The following is a 17,895-nucleotide window of genomic DNA, read 5'->3' as shown; positions in this document are numbered from 1 at the left end:
ATAACCCTACCTTTTATTGCTCTAAAAACTCATCATAAAGCCTAAGAATTGAATGCCCTTTATAAAAAGTTCGAGCTTCAACGGGGTGTGTGTGTGTTTGTGTGTGTGTATAAGCTCTAAAAACTCATCATAAAGCCTAAGAATTGAATGCCCTTTATAAAAAGTTCGAGCTTCAACGGTATACATATATTAACCTAAATAAAACTTAATAGATTTTCTTCCACCGTCACAATATCAGATTTCTTTTCCGTAACAATCCCATCCTCTTATTCGTGGACTTGGACGCTTGTTTGTGGAACTAAGGACTGTTGGATAGCTTTCATTTTTCTAATGTCTAGTAAAGTTCCACCAATCCAATGATCAAATCATCAGATAAGCTTGATTTTTAATTCATGATACATTTACACTAGTTACCATAATTCAGACCATTTAATTTTAATAGTTGTACGCTATATTTAAAATAATGTCTACGTAACTTCTAAGTGCCTACGTAACCATGCATCATACTACTAGAGTATCAAAAGAGGCTGATTTCCTTGGAGCCAGTCCACCATAATTAGGGGTATCAATGGGTCCAGGCTTGAGCCTGAAAAATCAGAATTTTCAATAGGGAGGGCCCGATGGCTCTGCTGAAACAGTTTAAAATACGGGCCGTGACCTACTCCAGGCGTGGCTCGTTGACAACCCTAACCATAATGTATACTTTATATCTTTTCCATTCTGTTTTTTTTCTCCCTTCATCCAATTCATAGTGACCTCGTGAACGGGTTAGCTGCAAATAAACATCACGGCAAGCATGAGCATCATCCGTCTCATTGGTCTACAGTGCAGTCCACTTGAGATTTAAGACTTGGGATCATGCCATGAATTTGAACGAATAAACATATATGGTCAGCATAGATATAACTCATTCATCACCATGGGCCCCACAAATAGGTTGGCCCCACCATGAGGATCACATTATGTAAAAATAAGTCCCATTTGCTCATCACATGGACAAGAGAAAGTAGATAATTTCTGGCCATTAGTAAATAGTCCCATTTGTTCATCACATGGCCCACCTTTGATGTAGTTTGGGCCCCACCTTTGACAGGGACAGTTGGCCTCCCTTAATAAGGGCAATGAGGGAAAGGCTGCTTTGATATGCACTGTGGCCAAATCATAAAAAGTAGGAAAGTAAAAGTCAAAAAAAATTATAAAAAAAAAAAAAAAAAAAATGTTAAAATAAGTAACTTTTTGCATTAAGTAACTTTTATGATAGTGCTTACCAAATCAACTAGTGTTAAAAAGTAACTCAATGATTTAAAATAAGTTTAAAAAGTAATTTATTTGGTTGTGTCCAAGAGGCCCTTAATAGCCGGATTATTAGGCCATGGGACCTACATCCTTTGCAAAAATTTCATTATTAACCCAACCCAACTCCTTTGGACCCTACATGCACAAGGCCAAATTATGCATGGGACCAAACTGACCAAACCGTACATGTAGTGTAAAGTGTGTCACATTTACATAGAGTGCTTTGACCCAAAAATCAAATAGGTCTACCCATTAAATGGCTAGGGCACATGCATCAATGGAGTGCCTAATGATTGGCATAGATCTTTCATATGCATATATTCCCTGAGGCTGTCAACAGGCTGCTATTGAGATTGGGTCCTTGCAAGTCTTATATCTTATTATTTAATACTCTATAAAGTTTTAATAGTAAAGTTATATATTTAGGGGCCAACTCTCACTGGCTAGACTAGCCATTGGCTCCACATCCTTAACCACATCTCATTAGATTTAGATACGTTTTTACCTTTTCCGAATATAACATGTTTATTGGGCAGAGCATAGTTTAACTTGTATTCAATTAAGAATATAATTAAAATTGGCTGAGCACATTGTGATGTTTATGTGAAATTCACTCCAACTAACAAGTTAGTCAACCCATGTGAGGCCCGAGGTGAAAAAAATCAGCCTCATCCACGGTTCAGGTGAATAACACAATTAGAAATAGTGTACAAGGCAACACTTACCCTCTATTTATTTTATTTTATTTTTTTTCCCTTATTTTTTTAGCTAAATTATGGATGTCGGGTCTAGATTTTGATGTTGCAGTGGATTTATATAACCATCACAGCAGACCCCGAAAAAATAATCTCTCTATTATTAGTTTGTTTGGTGTGGGATTAATTCACAGCCAACTTGTTTTTCTTCCCTTAGCCCACGGTGGGATTATATATCTAATGGTCGTTGGCCTAAGGTGGGATTATATATCTAATGGTCAGTAGCCTAAGGTGGGATTATATATCTAATGGTCAGTAGCCTAAGGTGGGATTATATATCTAATGGTTTGAGTGCATCCCACAGACACAATATAGTAAACCCCATCAAAAATTAAGAGTGGGCGTCTTATAAAATTCCATTATTTTATATATGGAATTTTACAAAATACCACCTCGATAATGTATTATTTACATTCTATACCGTTTTCATGAAGGTTTTTAATAAGCAACCTTATTAATGTAACAAATTACCACTGCAGTACCTTTTCTTAATGGAAGTTGGGTCTGTCATGCCCAAAAATCAAAACTATATCTGATTCAAATGGCTCACATCAAGGGGAAACAATTTCAAGGGTGAGTATTGTCATGTACCCTGTTGGTCTACTTGAATCATTGATAGGGCTGAGTTTTGAGCACTGGACCTAAAATGGGATGACAGACCTGATGGTGGGGGTGGATTTCACGGCTCACCCAAGCCGCCCAGCCAACCCAACTTCCCTTGTTGGTTATTGAAAGCCTTTCTGAAATGGATACTACCCGGCCAGGCTGTAGCCACGAATGAGCAGATGGGGGGCATTGTGATGTTTATGTGTATACATGCCATCCATTCCTTTTTTTAGATCATTTTAAGGTGAGCCCAAAAATGAGGCAGATCCAACACTCAAGTAGACCACACCACATATAGCTCTTGCATTTAATGCTTTGTGCATTTAATGCAACCCAATCTTACTATTTAGTGTGGCCCATTTGAGCTTTCGGGCTCAATTCTTAAAATGAGCCGAGAAAAGGAATGGCTTGGGTAAGAAGTCACACCAAGTTTCAGCCGTACACAAAACTCAGGTGGGCCCCACACAAGTGATTTTAAATGTTTTAGGCATGATTTCTCACAATTTCAGATGGTGTGACCCACTCGAGTTCCGGATATGGTTTCTTTTTAGGATATATCATAACCTAGAGGGGACCCACCAAATACATGCCGTGGATGTCCAACATAGATCACGGTGGGTCCACAAAGCTCAGCCTGATGGGAAACTCCCATGAGGTTGACCTCATGGTACCATTTCAAGTGTGTTGCAACACCCTTTCAAACACTAATTAGCTGGGCCAGGCTTATAAGCTATTGTACAATTCAAATCCGCCCAATTGAAGAAAAAAAAAAAAGGGGGAGAGGCTTGAATTTTGATCTTAAGCTAGGCCCATAGCAGCTAAAATCCCAACGGGTAGAGTTGCAAATAGGATGGGTTGGGTTGGGTTTGGTCGGGTAGGGTTTAGGAGATCCTCGTACCCAACCATTTAAGAATCTACTTCAAGTTTTGGACCTAGACTTGATCCATTAAAATTCAAAGCTAGTTTAGATTAGCTAGAAATCAAAAGCAGCCGACCCATTAATTTAAAAGGTCGATACTAGCCCCCCATACAAATCTGACCCGTTTGTCACTCGTTGCATTAAGGTCAGCAAGGATGTCGATGGGTACCCGATGAACTCGACCTACAAATCTGATCCAATTTTAACGAGTTCAGGTTCAATAAATTCGACTCAAGAAATCAGGTTGAGTTCGTGTAGACAAGGAATTTATCCATACTTTTCTTTATTTTTTTTTTTGGTTTTCAGGTTAAGCCAAGCCGGCTAATCTGGCTCAACCCATTAATAACCAAAGTGAGCAAGTAGGGTTCAACACAAGCCCAACCTATTTATTTAAACAAACATATTTCTAGCTCGAACCTGATCAACTGCCCAAATAGTTTGGCCTGAAATACCACAAAAGCAAATCTGGCATGTTTGTTGCCTAATGTAAGGTACAATTCCCGTGAGGAAAATAAATATAAAACAAAGTTCAAAAGTGAAATGGTTTCTTATCTTCATTGATTATTTCATACCTCATTATTTTCATGCTCTTTAGTAGTGCCACTGTGCCACTGGGAAAAAGAAAAGAAAAGAAAAGTTAAAAGAACAACAGGAAATTGCGCTATTAACTAACTGCTTTGACAAACAGTTCATGACTTGAAAGTGGCTATGCTGTATCAAACCAGCATTCATTTTTCAGGTAAAAATACTAAAATCAGAAATGCAAGGGAAAAAATGCATGTGCGTGTGTATAAAGCTGAATCTGGCCACAGGCAGCCACATGTTCATCTATAAAGAATATGCATACCTCCTAATCAAGAGCCAGTCTAACATAAGCTTTCCCATATCCAATACAGAAGTTGAGCAATTTTGCCTTTTTTATATCAGAAGCAAAGGCATCCTGAAATAAAGTGCAAAAAAACTAGATTATAATTTCTCTACTTGTTAGGATACAGTGGGCTCCAGATTGCAACTATCTTACTTGAAGTTGGACCAAGAGACCTATAACTAGAGTTGCGCCAGGTGGGTCCTCCCGTACCTGTCCATAATCATCCACAATGAGAGACTTTCCTGGTGTAGCTATAAATGCCTGCCGGGAGCATTAACAATCTTGTAACATTTTGAACAGAAATAAAGGCATTAAATATTCAGCATGGAGAACGGTCATAAACAAATCTTTTGAGGCAAGAAAGAAACTCTGGCAAATTTATAAACTTCGGATATATATTATATCTTTCCCTTCTATTTTCACATTTCTTGTTTTCCATTTTATGATGACTTCATGAAGAATTGGAAGGCTAATGGTTACCATCTTTCCTTCATATGATATATTATAACAATACATGGAGGATATAAGTGACGAGATTCTACATAAAAAGAAAATGTGACCAACATGTACATATTAAGGCCTGTTTACATGTTGGCCGCTCCTTGAATTGGATTTGATTAGTCCAATCTTTTCCAGATTGGGTGGGGAAGGAAACAAATTGGAAAAGGGAGAGCATCTTAATGTCTTTTTGCTTCACATAGGACTTTTGGTTAAACCAAATTACCATTTCGTTCTGCTCAGAATCCCTTTGGATGAAATTCCAAAAAGGTCAAGAGAACCACTGCTGAATGCAAACAAGCCCTTGGACAACTATCAAGTTATCTTTATTCTCTTTTTTTTTTTCTTTTTCCGAGAAGAGAACTATATTCATTACATCAGAAGTGGGGAATGGAATTCCCAAAATACAGAAAAGGGCCTTGAAGCTCCAGATCAGTCAAGCTGAAGGACAATACAATCAGCAGCCACGGTAAACAAAATGTTTAGCCCTGCAGCCAACTGTCTGTGTCAACTAATGTGTAACATGCATCTTCAGCTCTATCAGCAATTGTATCGATGCCAATATATACCAGGAAATACAGCTTGTCTAAGTTATCAGTGCCATAACAGCACAGCATAGCTCTAATCAATATTATCATATCAAACTTCAAATTTCAGTTAACTTTTACACGGTAGAAGTATTAAATTCGCCCACCTGAATCACGCATGGCTCTTATTTTTGGGCCCTATGCCTAAAATTTAGTGTGGCATCTAACGATTGGAGTTGGCATCATATAATGATGGCGGGCCTGGTAAAAATCATGGGTAAACGTCTCTCTTCCAATTTGAACACAGGAGAAAAGAGGTCACCCTTGAATTTTAAGGGTCCACCTTGATGTGTATTTGAAATCCACTCCAACCATGAGATGTGTAATCTCACTATAGGCCTAGGACCAAAATATCTAGTCGACCTATGATTCATCTGGGGCCACAAAAGGAAAAAGTGAGAGGTGTAATCACTGATGAGGCACATTTTTTGGATCCAAGATCTAAGATTGGCAAGTAGAAGTTGGAGCAGGAGTTTGAAGAGTGATTTGAAGTGGAAGAATTACCTGGCTATAATGATTATGCAGCTCAGTTCTTTTACTCTTTTTTGCCTTCGGGATTTGATCTTTTGATTCTATTCACACTATGGTTCATTGGTACCATGATTCTTCATATTAAAACTGTAAGTTTTTGTCTCTTATTTGTAACTGGTACACATGCCATGCTGACTTGCATCTGATTCACAGTAAAACAACTTGGTGAGTGAAACAAAAACGTCATGGATCAGACTTCGAAGTACACAGGAAAGTTAGAGAAAAAATGTGAACCTATCATGCCCCAGACTCGGTAACCGGACTCACAAGGAACCCGATAGCCGGTTCTAGCCGCAACAGCCTCCGTAGTATCCCATTCTCGGCTCCTGAAGCAGGTTCCGATCCTGGGATCCTACAAGGAGAATTTTCATAAAGCATATATCCATTCCAATAAAAGCATACCCAATATCACAGCAAGTAAATCTCAGAAATAACAAAGGCACACATTGCAAAATCCACTATAAATTTAAGCTTTAGACATGATACAAGGCTGAAGAAAATGCACATGATAACAGAAGAAAGAAGGAAAGATCTGCAACAGTGGGTCCTCGGCTCAACTCCTATCCAAACTCCTATGCTACGATGCGGACCTAGGATCTCCTACCCGCATCAATCGTACATAAGCTTATAGAAAGCTTAGAGGGCGGTGAAAGTGTGTGACAATAGCACAGAAGAATAATAGGGGATACAGGAAGGAAACATAATCAAGATCCTTACTCTTGCTCAAGTGGTAGACTCTAGGAGTTTCAACACCCGGTCAAGGGTTCGAGTATCCATAGGTGGTGAAATTCCACTAGTGTGAGTGTGTGGGTGTGTGTGCGTTTGTTGAAAAAAAAAAAGGAAACATGATCAAAGCCAACACCACTAGCCTTACCAAGGCTGCCATGAACGCAAGAAGCTATACCAAAGCAGTACAATAATGCAGGAAGCCATACCAAGGCTATATAATATTGCAATGAGTAGTGGGCGCCATGCCAAGGCAATACAATATAAGGCTTATATAGCCGATGCAAATGCAATGTGAAGTGATGTCAGTCCTCATATCTAATCCCCGTATCAGTATTGTTCCATCATAAGGAATCTACCAGGGTCATCAAGTACACTGCAGAATGACTGCCGCTCTCCAGACCCGCACAGTCAAACGAGCGTAGGAGACCTCACTACCCATCCGTGGTCAGCCAACCACCAGCAAGGCGCGACGGTAGCAGACCCATTCACGAGCGAGTCAAACTCAGCCTAACTATTGCCCTCTTTCTCTCAAGTGGGTAAGGCCACACCCCATCTCAACCGACTACACGACAGTTGGAGTTGCTGCCTAACGGTGTAAGGCCCTCATGCGCTCATGGTTCCACCTGAGCACGGCGCTGGGGCAGATCCTTGGTACCATGGAAGTTTTGGAGTTTTCACCCAAGGGCATCCTATGCACCCCATATGCTCAAGTAACATTTCCGGTGTCCAATCATGGCCATCCACGATGAATCTGTGGAGGCTATGGCCCTGATGAATCAAGGGCGAATATCCACATACTATGCAATGCCAGATGCATGAATCACACAATCAACCATGCATAAATTTCAAGCATCCAATGTGCTCAAGAGGGGATGCTACGTCCCTCGGAGAAGGTAACATGCAATGCCTAATGGCACAACCATGACCACACACACACAGTGTCAACCAAGCATGCAATGATGTACATCGGTCAAGAGGATGAATCTAGACACACTATGTGGTGATATACAATGTATTACACTCCTCATATCCAAGAAGGAACCAAGACTAGGTACTGTTCACTCCCCAAGTATAGGGTTGTGATGTAGTAATAAACTCGGTAAGACCGAGGTTGAATCCACAGGGACTGAAACTTGTACGTGATCTAGAACTAACTAGATCTAGAACTAGCAAAAGATGTAATCTAAATCAAATAGAATTTAAGGAATAATTGTGGAATGATTATCTAAAACTTTAAACAATTCAGGGAAGGGAAACTAGAGATTCAGAGGATCCACTTGTAGAGATCAGGGAGATCTTATGCCTGCATTAAGAATCATGGAAATCAAACTGAACTTACTTGATTTAGTCTTCACGAGATGAAAGGAATATGAATCAGAATGGATTCCATCATCAAACCATGCCCAGGAGACAGAGCAAACAATAGAATTAAACTAATTACCCCAATCAGATGATTATGAAGGCTAGGAAGGGTACCGCCATCCAACCATGCCCAGGAGACGATGGCGAACAACAGGGCTTCTTGACGTCATAATCAAAATAAGGAAAAAGAAATACTCAAAGCCATTGCAGACCCATTGTAATTTCAGTCACAACAGACCATTAAAAACCAAAAGCATTCCCTTAATTAAAATAAAATCAACATCAGTTCAGTTTAAATTAAAGGCACAAAGTAGGATCTCCCATCTCGCTACAGGCTTCACCTCTTAGCCCTAGCTAAGAGGTTCAGCCCAACATGAATGGGCTGGATCCCTTAAACCAAAAACAAAACAAAAAGAAGAAGAAAAGAAATAAAAAAAAAACGAATATCTTTCTCTCTCTCTCACGTTCCATGTTGAAGCTCCAAACCCCGTTCCCCTTTCTCCCTCTTTCTTTTCTCTCTTATAGCATATACTGACCGTGGCTGGGTCGGTGGAGTGCTTAACAAACAAGTCGGTTTCCAAAACCGACTCTGCTTCGGAGTTGAAGATGTTTTACGCAACCAAAGAAAACCACAAGTTTGCCGTTTTGATTGCTCATGCACCCATGATCCTCACCGTGCGAAATATACTCCTCTTTGTTAAGTTGTGGATGGCTGAGAGTATGAACGGTTTAGATTTCCTCAACATTCAACCGTGATGGCCCACCTGGAGTGTCAGATCTGTACGCAAAACAGAGTTTGTGTAACCTCTGATTGCGCTGATGAATGGTGGGGTTCAGGATCATCGCCAAAAATGAAATCCATTCCGATCATTGGATTCAGCTCGTGAAAAAAGTCGAAAATGGTGCGGTTCGTCTCGCCTTTGGTGTGGTCCACCTGGAGTTGTGCTTCTACCGTCCACCCTGCGCTTGAGTCTTCATGTACGTACGATGTTTGCCTGGAGCAAAACTGCCACCTAAGCATGAGTGATATAGCCCTCGTAGTTCTCATGGACGGTCCAGATCAGTCATCTGGACCATGATGGTGGCCCATAGAGATCGTCCGCGGGCTCTGTTCCTGCGTAAACAGAGAAGAAAGAGAAAAAAAACAAATTCCTTCCGCTGTGCTGCTGGCGGGGGCCATGATTAAATTCAGATGGGAAATCCACCCCGTCCAATGAAATCCTGGTGAAAATCCAGTCAGGAATGAGTAGTTTTGGTAGGTTCTTGTGTGGCCCATTGTATAATGTCAATTCACCGTTCATCTTACTTCTTTTGACGATCCACGTGAATCCACGTGTATGGGTCCAAAATTCCACCTAGGTGAGGGTATTCCCTACCCTAGAAGTACTATGGATGGCTTTGATCATTCAAAGGAGCAAGGGGTGAGCCCCACTGAGTGAAATCGGCGGACCCACGTCCGCTCGCTGTGAGAAGTGAGATTGGAGAAGAAGAGTTTGGTGCACTTGCGTCCCATGCACATGCACTACATGTATGGGTCCCACAGAGATGTTTGTGAGAAATCCGCTCCGTCTATCCGTTTTGTCAGCTCATTTAAACAGTTGAGACCAAAAATGGAGAATATCCAGATATTAGGTGGGCCTCACTTAAGGATTTAAGGGGCTGATCTATCCATTTGGCCACTTCCACAGCGATCCAATGGCTGATTTTTTATTTGTACGGCTTATTTAAGGTCTTCAGGCCATATATGGAGTTCCGAGCTGAACGGATGGTGGAAACCCTATGATCTTGTATTATGTACCAATTTCAGGCTACTTGAGCATTAGTTTCTTGATTTTCTTGGATCCCTGCTATACAAATATGCCGATCTTGGTCTCCTGGGGTCCATCCCATGCTTTGGTGTCATCAGAGCGTTAAATCCATGCTTTAAGCATCCTTTTTCAATCCATGCTCGTAAATACACTCTGCATCACAAACATAATTAAATCAGGCCATTAAACGGTATAATGCTTGTAAATTCATGCAATAACTGGGTCTGATATGCAATATCTGACCCACAACAGGTACTTAATCAGTATCCATAAGAAATCTCACCTCTAATGGGGCCCATTTACCTGGGGTAGCCCACGAGACTAAGCATATAAGCTACGGGTCTAAATAATACAGGAGCCTACCAAGAGTCTAAGATGAGCAATCAATCACACTTAGATACAACCGGGCCTAGAGGGGTCTATAATGGGGACATTTAACCATCATTCCCTAAAAGGCATAAGAACCATGAACTATATGGATAGAAGGCTTAAGGCCCACATTCAAGATCAAAAATAGGTGGTCACATATATATATATCCCTCGTAATGGGCCATAAGAAAAAAAGGGTATAATGCTACATTCAACAACATAGGCCCCAAGAGGAGAATTAAGGCCCAAGGCTCAATTCCCAATGGCCATAGAATTCCATACATTAAGTTGGACTTGGTGGGCAGCCTTTATACACAATGTATGGCCCAAAAATAAGTTTAAGTTTACATGAAATGGGCCCCACTACATCAACCCAATAACTAGCAATTTAAGCGGGCAACCAAAGGCCCAATACCATCCTTATCTCAGCTCACAAGTCCATTAAAATGGTGGAAGTCGGCCCAATATATGGCTGGGCCAAGCTGGGACGTCCCTGCCCACTCTGGGCCCAATGGATGTCCCAAAATCTAATCTAAGATGGGGTCTTCATATGATCACTAAAAGGTGACCCAAAAGAATGCACTAGTTAAGCCCAATATAAACATACAACACGTATACAAGTTTTCAATATGGTGGGCCCCACAGCTAATAAAGTTTCAACCATTACAATGTACATTTAAGGCCTTTTGATAAACTTTTAGCTCACTTGACTTCCTGGACTTGCTAAAGTCCATAAATTAGTCAACTATGTGGAAATAATCTCATGAAGGCCAATAGTATTCATAAGGGGGGCCCCCACCAGATGGAGGGTGTGTATACATCATAAAAGATCAAGTGGGCCTGCTACTGGATTGTGAGTCCAGCAGCAACCCAAGGCAGAGAGAGTGCCTCCATGATTGGGCGATCCAAGGCTTGGACAGCCTGGACCAAACATATGTTAAGGTAAGCTCCACATACATTCATATTGAGCCTCAAATAAATGGCGTAGGATCTATGGTGGGCCTTTAACCATCCATAGAGGAACTCATGGGCCTACCTTAAGATCACCCAGGAAGACATCCAATCTCAACTGGTTCCCAAGAGGTAGCCCGCCTCTAACCAAATACAAATCAAGGCCCGAGGCATATATCAGATGGAGGGTGTGTGTACATCATAAAAGATCAAGTAGGCCTGCTACTGGATTGTGAGTCCAGCAGCAACCCAAGGCAAAGAGTGCCTCCATGATCGGGTGATCCAAGGCTTGGACAGCCTGGACCAAACATACGTTAAGGTAGGCTCCACATACATTCATATTGAGCCTCACATAAATGGCGTAGGATCTATGTTAGGCCTTTAACCATCCATAGAGGAACTCGTGGGCCTACCTTAGGATCACCCAGGAAGACATCCAATCTCAACTGGTTCCCAAGAGGTAGCCCGCCTCTAACCAAATACAAATCAAGGCCCGAGGCATATACCAATCGATGGGCCTAGTGGGCAATCATACAAAGCCCAACTCATAAGCAATATCGTGGGCCCATAGGCAAGGTTAGGCCCAAGCATAAAGGTCATGAACCCGCATATTATGGTGAGCCTAATGGACAGCCCATTACTCAAGGCATATGGGCAAATCCTCATGTTTAAATCAAGTGAATTGGGCCTTACATCTCGGCCCAAATACAAGGTTAATTTGGTGGGCAACTAAAGGCCCAACTACTTGTGTACTTCGGCCCATAAACCATCATAATATGTAGTGAAATATAAGCCCAAAGGTCTAATGGATCTATCTAGAAAGTTCCAGCCCAACTGAGCCTAGAGAATCCAACAATTAGCTATGTACATTGATCCAACAAAAACCCAACTGGGGTGGGCCTCAAATGTGCATTAATTAAGCTCAAAGGCACATTAGGGAAAAGGTAAGATATGTGCATAAAACATCCTCAAATCTGGTGGGCCATGCTGCCCCAAAACATGCCATTAAGGGCAGCCAATTTGGGCCTATTGCTGAAATTCCAACCCACCTGTTTTTTTGGCTTGCCGGAGTTCAGCGATAATCAATTTATTTAAGCATTTTGTTTCCCTGGTGACCCACACATATCACTGTGGATCCCACCGGATAAGAGGAATGGATGAAACACATAACTCAAGGGGATCATACTGCTAGACCGGACATCTAGCAGCAGCCCAATGGGCTAGGCATCCTAAGGTGGACGGTCCATGGGGCTGGGATGTCAGCCCCCAAAACATATTAAAGTGGGCCCCACATGTGGACGTCCCACAGGGAGGTGGGCCACGTTCCATGTGGACCACATCATGGATGAATGGCGTGGATACAATGTACATCAAGGTGGGCCGTTGGAAGGTGGACGGCCAACCATGGCTGGATGCCAGCCTAGCTAGAACGTCCAGCTGTGGCTGTCCATCCAGCAACAATACATCAAGTTCTGGGTGGAAAGGTAGTGGCCCACACCCCCAAGGTGGGTCCCAACATGCTAGGCCACACAATGGGCCAATAAGGAAGCCTAAAGCCCAAGCAAAACATGAAGGAAGCATGGGGACAGCAAGGTAAAACAGAAATTCTACTACACAAATACATTGCTGTCCATGCAATGTTTTCCCAATAAGGGAGGTCCAATCTGAGCCTAGAGGGGAGAAGGATGAATGGTTAGTATTTTTCCCATGAAATACAGTAAGGTGGGGTCCACAAATATGGCCTACCATTCCAAGAAACAAGCTGGAAATTTTGATTTCCCTTCAATCAACAAGGTATGGGCCACTCCTTTTTGGGTCCCATTACATGGACATCTGAGGTAGGTTCTATCATTAGTTCAAAGTGGGGTCCACACCTCCAGTGGACACCCCACATCAGGGATAAAAGAGCCAAAAAAGATGGCCAAATGTCAAGCCCAAAAAGATGGCCAAATGTCAAGCCCAAAAATCTTCTACAAAGGCCCAATAAAACTGTCCGAAATTCTGGGCAGCCATACATGGCTGGATATTCTAGCCCATATCTGAGAATACGCATCAATCCAAGGGTGGTGTGGCCTTCCTTGGTGGACCCCACTATTGCCCCAATCAAGTCCCAAAGCCAAATCACTTGCATGCATTATTTAAGGTAGCAAATGGAACACCCAAACCATGGTGTAGGTGGGTATGGCATCCCACCCTAGCTGGACTTTCTAGACAGCCCACCAAGCCACACACATCATTAGCAAAATAAAAGAAAGGTGAGAGAAGAGGAAGAACATCCCGACCATAGGGAGAAGGCTCCGCCACTATTGAGTCTTCCCCAACACAATCACACCCACACACTTCCATTGATTCATAGTTACAATCATAAATCTACATCATGCATGATCTATAAGCAAAATGAATGGTTGGGATGTCATCCCCTCCATGATGCTAGGGTCTAGATGACACATCATGCTATGAAATTGGAAGAAACCTCCATGATGGAGCCCATGAAAGAAAAACCTCATGCATGGGACATGCATGCATAAGGTAGGCCATTTGGCCACATGCAAGGGATTGTGTAGGATCTCCACCATTGATTGGTGGGTCCTACACTTCCCAAAAAAAGAAAAGAGAAGATCTAAGCTATGGAAAAGGAATGTGTACATTTAGAGGAGCACCGACCTAAAGATCTTCACCAAAACTTAGATCACTAAGCTCCAAAAGCTCCAAGGAATCAAGATTGATGGATGAGATGGGATTGAGATGGATGGATTAAGAGAGATTGGAGAAGAAAGGGGTTGGAATGGTGTGGACGTCCCACCCTCTCTAGCTTAAGAGAATAAGAATGAGAAGGGAGGAATGAGAGAGAGAGAGAGAGAGAGAGAGAGAGAGAGAGAGAGAGAGAGAGAGAGAGAGAGATGTTGTAGTAAAGCAATGATGGTCTCTCTAAAAGAGACCACCTAGATAAGAGAATTCCATCATTTCTCTCTAAGGAAGAGTGGCTTGGATAGAGAGCTCCATGATGAGCTAGCAAAAGAAAGCCTAATGGAGGCTATAGGCTATGGTTGTGGGTGGTGTGTGGATAGTAGGTGGTGTAAGATATGGGAGTTTGGGTGGTGTATTTGTGGTGTGTTGGGACTTGTGCATAGGGAGGGAGCCATCTAGAAAAATGTGTACCACTCCTAGGTGGCCCACATGATCATGATCAAGGGCTAGAAAACGAAATGCACACAACTTATGATTTATACATCGGATGGACGCACAAGACGCAGTGTCGGAACCACAACAACGATACGATCAAGATGGCATAGGTCTCGGCTCGATCTAAATCGAGTCTACATGACCGGACTTAAGGATGACCGCAAACACTATCTGAGGGTCACGGGTCACCGGGATTCGACCGATAGAACTGCAGGACCAAGAGAAATGAAATGCACACTCATACACACACATGCACTCAGGTCGGGTCTAGACCCGACTCGGATCAAGCCGAGACCTATGTCATCTTTTTCGCATCGTCGTTGCGGTTCCGACACCGCGTCTTATGTGTCCATCCGATGTACAGATCATAAGTTATATGCATCTCATTTTATATCCCTTAATCATGATCATGTGGCCTTTCTAGGAGTGGTACACACCTTTTTCTAGATGGCACTCTCCCTATGCACAAGTTCTAACACACCACCCAAACTCCCATATCCTACACCACCCACTACCCACACACCACCCACAACCCTAGCCTATAGCCTCCATTAGGCTTTCTTTTGCTAGCTCATCATGGAAGCCACTCGTCCTTATAAATCAATGGAAGTGTGTGAGTGTGATTGTGTTGGGGAAGACTCAATAGTGGCAGAGCCTTCTCTCTATGGCCAGGATGTTCTTCCTCTTCTCTCACCTTTCTTTTATTTTGCTGATGATGTGTGTGGCCCACTTGGTGGGCTTGGATCATCCAGAAAGTCCAGCTAGGGTGGGACGCCCATACCCACCTACACCATGGTTTGGGTGTCCCATTTGCTACCTTAAATAATGTATGCAAGTGATTTGGCTTTGGGACTTGATTAGGGCACTAGTGGGGTCCACCAAGGAAGGCCACACGACCCTTGGATTGACCACACCACCCTTGGATTGATGCGTATTCTCAGATATGGGCTGGAATATCCAGCCATCTATGGTTGCTCAGAATTTTGGACAGTTTTATTGGGCCTTTGTAGCAGATTTTTGGGCTCGAGATTTGCCCATCTTTTAGGGCTCTTTTATCCCTGATGTGGGGTGTCCACTGGAGGTGTGGACCCCACTCTGAAGTATGATAGAACCCACCTCAGATGTCCATGTAATGGGACCCAAAAAAGAGTGGCCCATAGGGGTGGACGGTCCACCTTGTTGGACCGTCCAACCTTGTGGATTGAAGGGAAATCAAAATTTTCAGCTTGTTTCTTAGAATGGTGGGCCACATTTGTGGACCCCACCTTGCTGTATTTCATGGAAAAAATACTAACCATTCATTCCTGCCCTCTAGGCTTAGATTGGGCCCACTTTCTTGGGAAAACATTGCATCAACAACAATGTATTCGTGTAGCAGAATTTTTGTTTTACCTTGCTATCCTCATGCTTCCTTCATGTTATGCTTGGGCTTTAGGCTTCCTTATTGGCCCATTGTGTGGCCCAGCATGTTGGGACCCACCTTGGGGATGTGGACCACCACCTTTCCACCCAGAACTTGATGCATTGTTGCTAGATGGACAGCCACAGCTGGACATTCCAGCTAGGCTGGTGTCCAGCCATGGCTGGCCGTCCACCGTCCAACGGCCCACCTTGATGTACATTGTATCCACACCGTTCATCCATGATGTGGTCCACATGGAACGTGGCCCACCTCCCTGTGGGACGTCCACATGTGGGGCCCACTTTGATATATTTTGGGGGCTGACGTCCCAGCCCCATGGACCATCTACCTTAGGACGCCCAGCCCATTGGGCTGCTGCTAGACGTCCAATCCAGCAGCATGGTCCCCTTAAGTTATGTGTTTCATCCATTCCTCTCATCTGGTGGGACTGTAACACCCCGTACCTTTGGAACATAGGTGTTACCTTTTAAACCCACCAAACACCTAAATCAGATTGGGTTAACCAAATACCCTGAACTCAACATACACAGGACGGGGATTCTAGGCGACATTAAGGCCATCCATCATGGTCTCCAGGAGCCAGAACGCGCCCTATGACAATCAAGAAGGTGAGGCTATCGAACACTCTAAATTAAAGCCATTATGTTAATTAATACCAATACAACACACTTGTCACCAACACTTGAGCGTTAGTGTGTGACAAATCAAGCTTTCATCATGACCAGTACCCTACATTAACCGTTGAAAACTAGTATCGGGCCCACCTAATCAACAGATCGCGGTATGAGGGCCAATAATAGCCCAAAGATATGGGTAATGGCCCACCTGGGCCTCGGCCCCGCACCAAAATGGGACGGGACCTCTATTCCTGGGTCCCAAGAAAAATGGACGGAATAGATTTGGCACAACCATCACGATAGACCCTCTCACGGAGTGCACGTACACCCCATATATGTGCATGCGACCTTCACTGGAACTACTTGCTCGGTCAAATGAGCTTTGACTGAGAGCTTTGACTGAGCTCTTTACAAATATGAGAAAAACTCTCTTCTCCAGCCAAAACAGGGATTCAAACGACTGATCTTCGGACCTCTAGGTGGCCCACCATGGCCACTTTCCGGACCATCTGCGCCGTTCAAATTCTCCGTGGGGCCCAGCTTAACAAAACCCTATAGCCATTCCACCCCTTGTAAACAGATGAAGGAGATGGGCTACCACCGTCCAATGCATTGCACGTGGAAGGAGTCCAAGGGTGGGACCACAACGAAATCTATTGGACGGTTCACGATCAGCCTAATCCTTCCATCATGACCGCCCATTCCGTGAGAGAGGTGTGCTCTCCCTCTTTGCCAAAAAGGGCCAAGCAATGGCCTACGTGGGAAAAGGCAGAGAGGAGACTTTCCTCTCCAGGAAAAACCAGCACTGGTGCGATCTCGGCCGTCCTCAGTAGGGAGCATTCTCAGCCGTCCCTTCTCTCTCTCCCCTGGCTATAAATAGAGCCCTGTAGCTCTCGGGATTCGGACCAAGAAGGAGAAGAAAGAAAGTGGTAAGGGAGAGGAAAAACAGGGAAATCGTTTCCTCCCGTTGTAGCTCGAGTACAAGGGACAGTGTCCACCCACCTCAGGTGATCATTTCTCCTTCCCTCTCCTTATAAGTTCTAGCTAGGTAGGGGTAGCATTGTCTGGACCGAAACCATTCCAAGCAATGGCTGAGAATCGGTCCAGCAATGGCGACGTTTGGGGGCTGAAGTTGAGCCAAGCAATGGCTCCACTTTGGGCTACAACACAGGCAAGCCAGAGCACTATTTCGGGTGCCCAATTGAAGCATGTTTTGAGCTCTCTGTAGAGCTTCGAAACCAGCTCAGAGGGCAAGCCAATCAATGGTTGTGGAACGGACTGAAGAAACAGTAAGATTGGTCTCTGTTTTGGACTGGGACTGAGCCAACAAATGGCCCTGTTCCGGGCTGAAATCCAACCCAACTGGAGCGTCTGTTTCGGGCCTAGAGTTGGC

General features: G+C 43.4%; 1 long non-coding RNA gene across 6 annotated transcripts in view; it reads right to left on the bottom strand.

Moving 5' to 3' along the window:
* Positions 1 to 900: 900 nt before the first annotated feature.
* The window catches only part of LOC131254816 (uncharacterized), a 31,475-nt gene continuing 14,480 nt past the window's right edge, over positions 901 to 17,895 (bottom strand). For 4 of the 6 annotated variants that reach the window (XR_009175899.1, XR_009175897.1, XR_009175901.1 and 1 more), the window contains 5 exons: positions 6,034 to 6,202; positions 4,655 to 4,705; positions 4,424 to 4,516; positions 4,149 to 4,179; positions 901 to 1,148 (listed from right to left, as the gene is read on the bottom strand). This is a non-coding gene — a long non-coding RNA (uncharacterized LOC131254816). Of the gene's footprint in view, positions 1,149 to 4,148; positions 4,180 to 4,423; positions 4,517 to 4,617; positions 4,706 to 6,033; positions 6,203 to 17,895 lie in introns of all 6 variants that reach the window. The other 2 variants (XR_009175898.1, XR_009175902.1) reach the window with 2 other exon arrangements.

Source organism: Magnolia sinica, chromosome 9, assembly GCF_029962835.1.
Source record: "Magnolia sinica isolate HGM2019 chromosome 9, MsV1, whole genome shotgun sequence".
NCBI lineage: Eukaryota > Viridiplantae > Streptophyta > Magnoliopsida > Magnoliales > Magnoliaceae > Magnolia > Magnolia sinica.
Note: the sequence above shows the minus strand (reverse complement) of the source record. Positions and strands in the feature narration are given on the sequence as shown.